The sequence below is a fragment of the Atta colombica genome, unplaced genomic scaffold (genome assembly GCF_001594045.1).
Source record: "Atta colombica isolate Treedump-2 unplaced genomic scaffold, Acol1.0 scaffold39, whole genome shotgun sequence".
NCBI classification, from domain to species: domain Eukaryota; kingdom Metazoa; phylum Arthropoda; class Insecta; order Hymenoptera; family Formicidae; genus Atta; species Atta colombica.
The window spans coordinates 1,048,528-1,061,689 of record NW_017259498.1 but is presented as its reverse complement, the minus strand read 5'-3'; the positions used below and the strand labels follow the sequence as shown (position 1 = coordinate 1,061,689).

Below are 13,162 nucleotides of genomic sequence, written 5' to 3'. Positions count from 1 at the left end.
AGAAAAGATTATAAGAGAATAATCAATTAGAAGAATGTTTATCATGGATTCAATATTTTTTTTGTGATATTCAGGATGTGAGAGAAAAAGAATTCTATCAAGCTGACCGATTATTATTCCTCTTTTGTGTTGAATTGGATGGTTCGAGTTATAGCTATCTTCTATAAAGATTAGATATCTTCCTGAGTTCGTGGGTTTTTTTATACATGTCAAATTTGATACAACCATCATCCAATATCATATCTCTATCTCATCAAGGAAATTTATAGAATTGTCATCCCCATGTTCAACTGTGAATCTCAATCTATCATTGTAAGAATTGAAATTATCAAGTATCTCATTGATCTGATTGTTCGGGACAGCTAATAAAATATCATTCATATATCGGTAGTTGGAATGTTGATATTAATGTTGAAAAAAATTTTATCTTCCAAATCTTGAATTACTAAATTCGCTGAGATTGGTAACAATAGAAACCCTACGGGCATACCAAAGATTTGTTTGAAAAATTTATTATCGAATTTGAAATAAGTTGAATAGATAATCAAGGAAATAGTGTTGAGAAATTCTTTTTTAGGAATGCTTGTATTTTTTGATATATATCTCCATCTTTTTTCAATACTTTTTTGTGATTAACTCTATAGGAATGTTAGTATACATAGATATAATGTCAAAGGAGACCAATTTATAATTTGATTCTAATGCAATACTGATTAAATTATTGACAAATTTAAAACTATTTTTTATGTAGTCAAATTCTTTTTTTATACTTTAAACAATAATTTCTTTTAAAAAAGTCGCAAGAGAATATTGAGGATTAAAACAAATTGATAATCTGAACAAGCAGAGTAATACGGAAAAATTACCAGAGAGACATTCTTTCGTTTGCTTAGTATAACTCCCCATACCATTTTACCCTCTCCTTCGATACATGTTGGATATATAAAATTGGGTATATAAAATTGTGTATCATGATGAGAATTCGGCAGAACATCTTAACGAGTATTTTATTACAATAAGTCATTTTCAATATTAATCCACATAAGTTGATTGTAACACAATACTAATTGTCTATATTTTATAACTCGAATATTTTATAACACGAATTGCAAACATTTAATTAATCAAGAAATATTATGACATTAAAATCTGGAAATTTTGCGTTCAAGTAACAAGTAAGTAACATTTGGATTATCAGAAAATTTATAATAAAAGACGATTTCCTTTGGATAGTATAACTCGAAATTCTTTGGACTAACATCAATATATGGACAAATAAAAAAATAATTTTTAGATACCGAGCGTTCTTACGTTATAATTAGAGTTATAAGAAAATAAACTTTTAGATTAGTTGTCCGTTGTGCGAAAAAATTTACGAATTGCTTATATACTGAAGATGGCCTAATATAAGGCCGAAACGTCTATGTAATATTTAATTATTTGTAATTCGATTATAATTTATTGTAATCAAATATAACTACTCGCTAACGATATCTTGCGTTCGTGGTGTATGTCTTTTATCTTTCCGTTTCTAAATTTTGACGTATTGACATTTATTGTTTATAACTAAGAATGTGATTACAAATTCTTTGTTTATTTTGATTTATCAGATATTCTGTGATTAAATTTTTTGCACATACATAACGTTATGAAAGAACGGTATTTAGAGCCAGTTCTATTATTGCTTTGCCTGGCTTTTTCATTGCATACCCAGAGATGTTCTTTTAAGTACAATTGACTTTCTTTTTAGTACAATTCAGGCAATTTTAAAGTACATCAGTACTTTTTGAAATACATTGTACTGTGATAATCAGTCCATTTTCATTCATTCGGTATCAATACACCGTCGCGTGGCGTCAATATATGATCCTGTGAGTATACTTCTGTATAATTTATCTTCAGATGCAATCTCCTTCTTTGAAGAGCATCCCTGTGTATTATTTATAGATTTTTTATAAATAGATTTTCATGTATTTTTGTTTTGTAAAAGCATTCTGTTTGTAGGTTATGTTGCTAGATTAAGTTATACTGAAGCATTTTACCGATTTCAACTTCCATATTTCATTTTTTTCAATCATCTATCATGTTTAATAGATTATTCTGTAAGCAATGAAGACTGGTATCGGTGCAAATGTACTCTAACTGGGCTCATATTTCATGTGGCAACCAGAGAAATTTTTATTTCTTTTGCAATAAATGTTTTTAATTCGAAATATTATATTTTCTATTTTTCACACATTTATTAATTTCCTAAATAAAAAATATTTATTAAAGGTTTATATTTTGATTTTATTTATATCAAAGCTTATATAATTTACTTGATTCGTTTCAAAACAGATAATGGCTTTTTCAAAACCGTTTTGTTTTGAATTGAATTTCTTGTTTATGAAAAATAGTGATTAAATCTCTATTAACTAAATATTATTTTTCTTTATTAAATGGATCTTATAGATAAATGAGTACACTTAAGTAAGAAAGCGATTATATTTGTTTAACACCAGATTAAATTTTTTTTTCATATTTTGAAAAAAATCGGTTCTTTCATGCCCACTCTCTTCTATGTCGTTTCTGGGATATATTATGAATGTATGTTGTAATGCATTATGCGTTAATCCTATCTCGTTCCGCAAAAATCTCGCGTAACGACTAGCCAACGCGCGACGTGATTCGGTGCCAAATGCGACATTAATATCCCTGTAAAGTTACGATCACGGTGATTCTAATAAAAGTTACAACGATATCGTTTTTGTGCGCGCTACGCGGTTTTACTGACTGTATTATCCGAATATGTGCATGCAAGTGAACGCGTTATTAACCGTTGCGGATCTGGTTCTGACACGATCACGCATCTATGCGAGTAAATCAAGTTTTGATTTTCATGTTTTATTCATTTTTTTCTTTATCTCGAACTGCGGATTACATCGTCATTACATATAGACTGTTATTTGTAATTTAACATTTCTCATATGAAAGGAACGATTTTGTTAATATTTAAAATATTTAAAAATTTATCTAGATACAGATCTAAAAATTTTATCGAACTATTAAAATAATTATGTAGAACATTCAAGTTATTGCTTGAAATTGTTAGAAAAACTTTTTGCAATATTGCTTACTATGCTTAAATATTTTACATAATTATGTATTTTGGTGGTACAACGAAAATTATTTTCAGATCTATACCTATAATAGTAAATTTTTAGCAAAATCATACTTTTCGTGCAATATTGAGAAACAATACACTGAAAGTGCATTGTCATATTTAATAATATTTACAAACATGTCAGCATATTTATATAATATATAAAATTTGTACCAAGAATGGAGAGTATGCGAGATGTACAGGATTTCTTCTGGGATAGAGACTTTTGTGCGCTGTTTAATTTTACTATGTTCATCGAGATACAATTTCTATGCAGTAGATGTCGGAAGATGTAACACAGAAACTTCCATTATAAAACTTACGGCTGTGCCGCTTTTCAGAATATTTCACTGAAAATAATATTGCTTCATTTTCCTCTGCGTATATATATCCACATAAATGCTACGAACAAAGCGAGTCTGATTATCTTTCACGAGTATTCCCTATTTCCCTTTCAAGAGTTCCTTTTTATTATATCTAATAAAAATATCAAAACTCTTTCACATTTTCGAAATAGTAAAACTTAAGAGATGAGTTATGGAAGTATAATTTATAACATCGTGTTCTTTAAAATAAAAATAATTATTTATAACGATATTATACATCGATGCGTTTTTTGCATAATTAAAAGTATCAATAAAATTCCTTTATTTTATTAATATCATCAAGCAAAATATTAAAAAATTATTATTTTAAATATTTTTGCAATAGTTTAAAATGTTTTTAATAGCATTATTATTATTAAATTGTATATTAATTTAATTTATGATATTATTATCCAAGCTTCGATTTAAGATTTAGTATTTCAAGTTTGATAAATAATCGATCTGCAGTTTGCATGAATTAACAAATATATATATAAAAATTCATGTAAAAATATTATTAGGCATTAAGATCCGCTTTGACAAAATAATTTTCGTTAGTTATATATCGACTTTCTATTATTATTATTTAAATATTTTTGGTATGATTATTTTATAACTGTTTCATATAATATTATTAAAGATATAGTTAGGTCTTCATTCTTAATTGATTAATTTGAAGTATCTGTTTCATAAATATGTTATAGAAAGTGTAACTCTTTGCACACATATACCTTCTAAATTCTTTGGAATCTCATTTCAAACAGTGAAAATTTACTCTAAAAATAAACCGTAATAATAAATATAAATTTAAGCGTTGAAAAAATTGCACGCCAACAAAGAAAACACATCAACAAAGAAATGTAATTATTTCGAAAAAAATACATTTTCAGATTTAATGTAATTTTATAAAATATTCGAAGACAATTTTATTTTTATTAACTGTTAATTGCAATTCTGAATACTTTGAGTAAAAAACTACAAATATTTACGTCTTTCTTTCTAAAAACGTCCCTATTACATTCTTTTTCAGCTTTTACGCTATTATCTATACATTTCAATTGATCATTTATGAACATATATTGTACATATTGGCGATCATGGCACAGAGCTTAGTGTGATTACCCAAAGATTCAAGGTATCCACCCAGAATATCAAATTTTATTTGATCGCTACTTCTCAGAAGGCAATGGCAAATCTCCGAAAGTATCTTCGCCATCATCGTTTTTAGGCGTTAAAAATTGTAAGTTTCATATATTAGTGGATATATGTACTCTCGTTAACACGCATGGCGTTTTAATGTCTTCTTCCTTCCAAAAACAATGTAAAATGGAAAAGGTTGGAAGACGTCAATATTAACAGAGAATGAAATCAGGCTGATATAAGTTGTACATTACAGGATATCTATAAAGTCTGTTAAAGTTACTACCTCTATATTTTAGAATTTGGTTCAAAATTATGAAAAACAAAATGTGTTTGATAATTTTGAAGAGCTACTTTTTTAATGCGGTCGGGAAGGTTCTCCTTTTAAGGGGATGCCCCAACATAAAAATTTCAAATGGAACCTCTCCCCTCTTCTTATTGTAGTATATCATATGAAAGGGCATTAAAAAAGAAAGTTTTTGGTTTCTAACTGTTCAAAATGGACACCGTTCACTTCTCTCATAATCGATTATTTTACTGTAAAAGTAAATGGTTTTCAATAGTTATTGCAATAAATCCAACATAAAAAAACATATTGAAGGTAAGAACAAATAGAATTTTTCAAATTTTAACGATGAGCAACCCCCAAACAGGTTAATGTATCAGCCTCCGGATTGAACCGAAAGCTTTCTTTTTTTATGCTCTTTCAAATAATACGCTACAGTAGTTCCATTTGAAATTTTTAAGTTGGGGCTCTCCGGGAGATCCTACCCTCTTAAAAGAGTAGATTCTCGAAATCATTGGACACGTATTTCGCGGTTTTTCATAGTTTTTGAACCGTCCCAAATATAGAGGTAATGTTCTTCATAGACACTTTGTATATTATATATACAATATAATATTATATTGTATATTATATTGTACAAAATTAATTAAATCGTAAGTAAGTATGTAATCAATTACTTTCTTTCGTTCTTGTAATAGCGTTTCGTATATCGTCTTAAAATATTAAAAAAGTTTCACTTTAATCAGTTATGGAAACAGTCAATATCGTTTGTGTTGATCTGATATTCATGCGCCAATGATGATACATTTAGCAATGCTACACATTTGTACTCAAAGTAAATATTTATTCACGTTTAAAACTGAATTTTCTGGTTTCTGCATTTTGTGTTCATCAGAAAAGAGTTACTACCGGATTTAAAATATAAACTATGAATCGCTATATAATGCGTTTGTACAAAATAATTATTTTGTGTGTGTGTGTGTGTGTGTGTGTGTGTGTGTGTGTGTGTATGTGTCAGTTACTGATTAATTCAATATGTTTTAAATATATTTATGAGCGAAAGAAAAAATAAACATTTTATAGACAGAGTTTATGAATTTATTTCATAATTTTATACATGTTTTAAGAAACACATTTATATTCATAATTTTAATTATTATAATTAAAATTAAATGATATGATTTTTAATAATTTTGCATTAATATAGTTTTGGTATTAATATAACATGTTAATATAAATCAAATTTTATAAATATTAAATCATAGATTTTTTAAATGCTTCTTATTATTTCTTATAGTTTCTTATTACGAAAATAGAAGAAACGTTTTAATCTTTATTTAACGGCACACAAAAAAGAGAGAGGGAGAAGGAGAGGAGGAGAGAGAGGGGAGGGGAGAGAGAGAGAGAGAGGGAGGGAGGGAGGGAGGGAGAGAGAGAATAGTTAACGTGTAATATAAATTCATAGTCTTCGTTTTTATGAAATAAAATAAACCTTGTCCAAAACTGCGAGTCGATAGTAATTACATTGCATGAACAAAAAATTACAACATTTTATAAATACGCAAAGAAAAGTACTGAATACGGAACAGAATAATTGCGTAGCGCTCTTTACGAAGTACTGAATCTTTAAATCTACATTTGTATGCGCTCTCGCTTGGCGTTTTTTTTTACTGCTGTACGCAGAGAGAAAATGAAAGAAGCGGCGAAAAATGGGAGTAAAAGTTGAGGCGAAGGAAAGGTATTCCGCGAATTCCTTCCTAGTTAGACTTTAACTTGAAATTTACAACATTCTATCCCTAAATTATTGTCTCCGACCTTTCTCCGAGGACCAGCCGTTAAGCAAAAGCCTCTGAGTCGAGCAATTAATATTTGACCGTGGTAACCTTCGATTACTTTGCAAAGGTCCCTGGAAGGGACTTGTTCCGTGAAACCTATCAATTTTCTCCAATCGTCTAGTGGGTCACAATAATGACCTGCGAACGATCGATTTAAAAATTCCACTTTGCCATCTATCGACGATAAATCACCGGATACATCTGAAATTGCGCTGGTAATGCAAATATGACTACTCGCGATCGTCGCGTGGTCGTGTATACGTAATCACGATAAAAGTTTGAAATACACGGGGGATTGATAACGTAACTGTGTTTATCCTTCGATTATTTCCATAACGAAATTTCGTTTATACTTCCAATAAAAATCCATTAGAGGTTATACATATGTGAAAGATTTCTTGAATGACAAAGATGTTTTTTAAATTGAAAGAAAAATAATTCTATTAAAAGCAGCGAGATTAAAATTTTTACTAAAAAATATATTCTAGACTTTGCGAAAGATTAATAAAGAAAGATGTTAAAAAAGAGCTGACTTGGCCCAAAAAGGAATAAGTTTTCAACTTTAGACGTCAAACAGTAGTGACTCGTTTTACTTTTACATTTAATTTTCAATCATTTAATTGTATTTATTAATTTATATATATAGAATGTCCAATAAGTTTTGACAAACCGTGTAGATAGAACGGACTAAACTGAATCGAAAAATGAAAAGTCCTCTATCATTTTGCAATTTTCGCAATAATTAACAAGATATTAATTACTAAAAATCGCTGAATATTGGTTTTTATATAATAATTTTTTTACTCAAATACTATAAACTTTACAGAAAAACAGGAAGAGACAAAAATTGTTTTTCTTCTCATAAAGTTTTGAGAATTTTAAAAAAATTTTTAATACTGTATTTTCTTAGGTAAAAATAATTAAATAAAATAAATGCAATATTAAAAAGTTGATAAAAAATTCAAAAAATTTCTTAGAGTTCTATGAGAAAAAATAAACAATATTTGTTTTTTATTGTATTTTATAAAGTTGACAGCATTTGAGTAAAAAGTTATTGAAAATATTTGAATTTTTAGTAATTAATATTTTGTTAACTATTGCGAAAATTATAAAATGATAGACGACTTTTCGACTCAATTTAGTTCGCTCTACTCATGAAATATTTGGCGATTATTTTGGGACATCTTGCATATATTAGTTATATCTAGAATGCAATGTAAATTTATAAAAAATTTAAATTTATAAAAATTTTGAAAATCATTACGATTTTTAATTATGATTTGACACTAACTTTGTCTCTTGCGAACGGATATAAATTGTTTCATACAATATCGTCAACCGATTTTGTAACTGTAATAACAAATAGGTAATAGTAAGAAATTTTTGAGTACTGGTTTCTTGCTTAATGAATCACACCAATGATGAACTTACTTTGAGATAAGATGCGTAAATGTTAATTACAAATAGGTAATAGTAAGAAATTTTTGAGCACTGGTTTCTTGCTTAATGAATCACACCAATGATGAACTTACTTTGAGATAAGATGCGTAAATGTTAATTACAATATTGTTTCAACAATTGTCGCTTTATTGATTCACTGATGATGGTTCAAAATACGGAGCCGAAACATATGATCACTTGATGTTTAAACGATTATTATGACTTAATACCTTGTTTGAACTAAAATAAAATAATTCTTATTGAATCTGCACATTGATTTCGACGGTCCTTTCATTATCTATTCCTTTTATTATCTATTAATTTTTGTATATTGTAAAAGAAATAGTCTTTTTTGTAAATTTTAATTTCTTAGATACGATTATTTAAAAGTTTATAACGTTTGAGAAATACCTTGAAAATTAAGTACAAACATGTATTCATCCAAATTTTAATATTCTTACTCAATTTTCAAGATATTTTCTAAATCTTCTCCGATAATTTTATCGTACCTAGCAAGTAAAAATTTCCAAAAAACACTATTTCTTTTACTTACGTCTTTTTGAGCAAAAATTGGTTCTTTTTTAATATCTTCCTTTTAATGCTATGAAAAGAAGATGATTTGTACATTTTTGTATATTATAATGTAACATCAAACTATCTGAGTTCTATAAATGTTCTTCTAGTATAATAAAACGTTTCTTCGTTGTAAGTATAGGTTTCTTTGTTTTTGCAGTGGAAAATTGCCACTGGTAATAATAAATCAAATCTTTTTCGATAGCATTAGCTGCAAGGCACCGATAATATCAGAATTGTCGGGATCACGGGACAGTCATTTATACAGGGGGTCGCGCTATTGACCAATCATAGACGTCGATTGGATGTGACATCATAAAAAGCACAGAAGCGAGGCAGCACTTATGGCTCACGGAAAATTGTCCATCAGCCTGAATGAGAGATATCTCATGGATAGGAACAAAATACATGTCATTTTGACGAAGGAAAAAAAAATGCGACAAATTTTAGGAATATATCGGAAGAAATCTCATTCTCGTAACATAAATTTCATATATAAGTATTCGGGAAGGAAGAATCGATATTAAATACAAGATAATTAAATGATTCTTGCGTGAAAAAAATTCAAGAAATGTTCTTAAAAATTTTTATATTTTTGTGCCGTCAATAAGAAAAACAATATATATATTAATAAAAAATATATACAGTGTAAGAATATATATATATTACATTTATTATAATAAAAAATATATGCAAATATGTAGAGTTCGCAAGTGCTTCGTTATTGCTGCATATGCAAGAAATCCAGAGGGCCAATGTAAAACGTAAGAAAATTATGAGGCTATCGCATTTCGTAGGGATAATCCTAAAAGATTAATGCTGCAAGCAAAGAATATTTCGCGAAATATCTGCTCAAACGTACTACTGCCGCTAACATTCATCGTGCGGAACGGAATACTTGACGAAGCCGAGACTTGCGTTTTTCTTCCCGTCCTTCGTCACTTCCGTAGCTGCTCTTATACCTGTGCAAAGCTGGAGATGCAAATTTGTCAACAAGTTTGTCTTGCAGTATATCGCACGATGTATTTATCATTATACGATATGCATATATGTGCATGATAATATTGCGTATCGCGCCATAAATTTCTGCATAATTGTAATCATCGGTACGTTTTGTGCGTGTGCGTGTGTGCGTGCGTGCGTGCGTGTGTGTGTGTGTGTGTGTGTGTGTGTGTGTGTGTGTGTGTGTGTGTGTGTGTGTGTGTGTGTGTGTGTGTGTGTGTTGAGTATATGATGATATTTGATTGTAAAATCAGCTAGGCCTGCTAAACTATAATTAAAGCTTAATGTAACGTATCTACGATACTTGGAAAGTCTACTTATATTTATAATAAGACGAATTATACAGTAAAAATGAGTTACACAATAAAAACATTTTGTATTACAATTTTTGTAATCATGTGTTAAACTTTTAACCGAGTGTTAATTTGATATTATTTTAATGTTTTGTATTAAATTGGTACTTAAGACAGTTCTCTAGTAAAATACGAAAATTTGGGGTGCCTCACCAGAGCCCATCCAAAATTATATCTGCATAATTTGAATAAAACATTAAAACTACGTATATATTTTAATGGAATAGTATGGAACATATGATAGTAAATCAAAAGAGCTGCATCTTCGAACGAAAACAGGATGAGATTATGTACTTTTCTAGATTAAATTTGTATGCAAGTTTATGCACGTAAATATCTTTCCAGAATGGTCGTTAACCTATACTTTTTTGTGATTAAAATCGTAATTTTTTGAACTATTATAATCTCGTTTTTGAGAAAAGTCTATGATAAGATTTGTGTGCAGTCAGTAAAAGAAGCGTCTCACATCAATTTTGATACTTCAACTTTATTATATTAAAAAATTAGACATTTCTGTGGTAATTCAATTTAAGAACTACTTTAAAACATTTTGTCTTAAAGTATTAAAATAATATAATTTATAAATAAATACCAACATAAATTTTAATAACCAACATAAAAACTGAAATAGTTTTAAAATATAAATTCTAAGATAAATATATTAATTTAACATATCGTAAATGTTAGTTTTAATGAAAAAATTTGCTTCTAAATCAGATCAAAGTTACTTTTTTATGTTAATTTTTTATATGATATTTGTACTACTATTGTAACATATTCATTTTGTTAACAATTTAAATGAGCCAAGAAGATTATTCGAAGTAATGCCTAACAATTTTGAATTGTTACAATTTTCAGTTCAAACAAATTGCGCACCAATTATTTAATGATCTTGAAACATAGTTTTAAATTAAAGCTGTAGAATGTAGAGTAAAGTATAATTTTGAACATGGTTCAATTGTGAAGAAAACAACTTGAAGATTTTCGAGAATTAAATGTGGTAACTCTAACTTTATTGTGTAAGAGTATTAAAGAGTACTAAAATAAAAAGATCAAATGTGAATTTCGAGAATTGGATTCAAATAAAAATCTTTTTTTGTTCAGTATTGTATTGGAAATTGTAATACTTTATTACCTTATCACAAATTAAAGTATGATAAGTAATTATTATTGATGATAAAATGATCATCTTTAAAACAGGAAATTTTACTTATCAATTTATTTATTTACTTCATATATTAATAAAAATTTGTGTTGTTGTGTCATTTTGGAACACATGAAATGTATTAAATTTAACAGAAATTTTTCAACTGTACAGCAGAAGTATCATTAACTGCTCTTTCTTGATTAGTTTTTAAGAACGTTAATGTAACAAAAAACAATAAAACGATAAAAAGAATTAGCGGTTGTACATGTTTGCATTAGACTCAATATAATATAATACAGAACACTGCAGTAACGATACATACAGTTATCTTCACATTTGCATTGTCCGAAAATGTCTGCGAGTGCAGTCGCCGTTGACGAGGGACAATAAAACGTTTCGATCTGGTTAAGTGAAAAGATATTACGCGTTACGTATGCGAACGGTGTAAGCTGCAGAAAGTAAGAATGCTCGGGAAAAGACGGGGATGATGATAGGATATCTCGACAAGATTGACGCCGCTTTGTAGACGACCACTGATATCTTTGTTGCATTGTGCATGTATACGCATGTACCGAGGATAGGCAAATGCATTTTCTCGTGCATGAGCCAAGCGCCATACGAACATCCCCGTGGGCGGAATGTCATCGCGTTGGTCGTGCGGCCGCACAGCGACAAAGGCGTTCTCCATCTAGGGCCGACAGTGCTTTGAACTTTTACGATTTTACGGAAATTCGGTATACGCGATTTCTCGAGGGATCCACGCCATTATGCTGAGCAAGTTAATCGGTTAACGACATCAATTTGGGTCAAGCGTCGTCGCGTTAATGCGACAAGTGTGTTAATCGGTCTGAAAAATGGCATCGCTAATCGTTCTCTGATGAATCTGGAACTTTAATACACAGAGCGATTCTGTGTAATGGCATGGAACTGCGCAGACACGATTTTTGATGCGATTTATTTCAGCACAGCAAATCGATTAGAAATATTCTAATTTATATTTTGAATTCTTTTATGCTACAAGAAAACTCTATTGAAAATAATTTTAATATTATTTATACATATATCTAGCTGTATATAAGTATTATTGAATCGTTCCAGCAATAGATTGATACGTGACGCGGAAACTAATACATAGAACAACAGTATCGCGAAATGACTCGCAAAAAGAAACATCACTGTACTACCACGTCATGGTCACACATAGAATGAAGTCAGTACTATCTCTGATCGATTTTGGCATCACGAATGACGTTTGATTTATTCGAAATTTCTAGCAATACGAAAGACACTCGTCATTTCATCTGGGGTTAAATGGACTAAGGGAGGGTTCTGGTCTACAAAAGCGATTTTCAAGGTAAATTTTATATTTCTTTTTTTTAAAAAGCTATTAAACGTAGAAAGTTAATTTAGATTGTGATACATATTTATTCCTATTTAAATTACATGTATAAATTTTTTTTGAAAACTTTTAAGCTCAATATTCTTAATCTTTAGTACACACGCGATAATTTTCCGATCTATTACTACGTACAAAGAATCGTCTCGGATTAATTTTCATTACAATAAAATTCTTTTACAATAAAATTTATTAAATGATTCCTATATATATTTTAATATTTTTAAAAGTATTTATACAGCTGTGTATTAAGAAAAAAGGAAAGGATAAAAACCATTTAATCAAGTTTTTAATCAAGTATTTTAAAGTAATATTTCAAAATAATGCTTCTAGTATTTCAAAGAAAAAAAATTCGCGAGACGAATGACCCAATTATAATACTAATTGTAAGAGTTAAAATTATAAATCAAAACTCTTGCTCTTTTTCTTATTAAAAAAAATGCAAATTCTAAAGATATTAATTTGATTCTAATACGGGTAATA

The 13,162-nt window shown here is 28.9% G+C and overlaps 1 pseudogene; it reads right to left on the bottom strand.

The window, feature by feature from the left end:
- Nucleotides 1–6,734: 6,734 nt before the first annotated feature.
- The window catches only part of LOC108691088, a 56,923-nt pseudogene continuing 50,495 nt past the window's right edge, over nt 6,735–13,162 (bottom strand).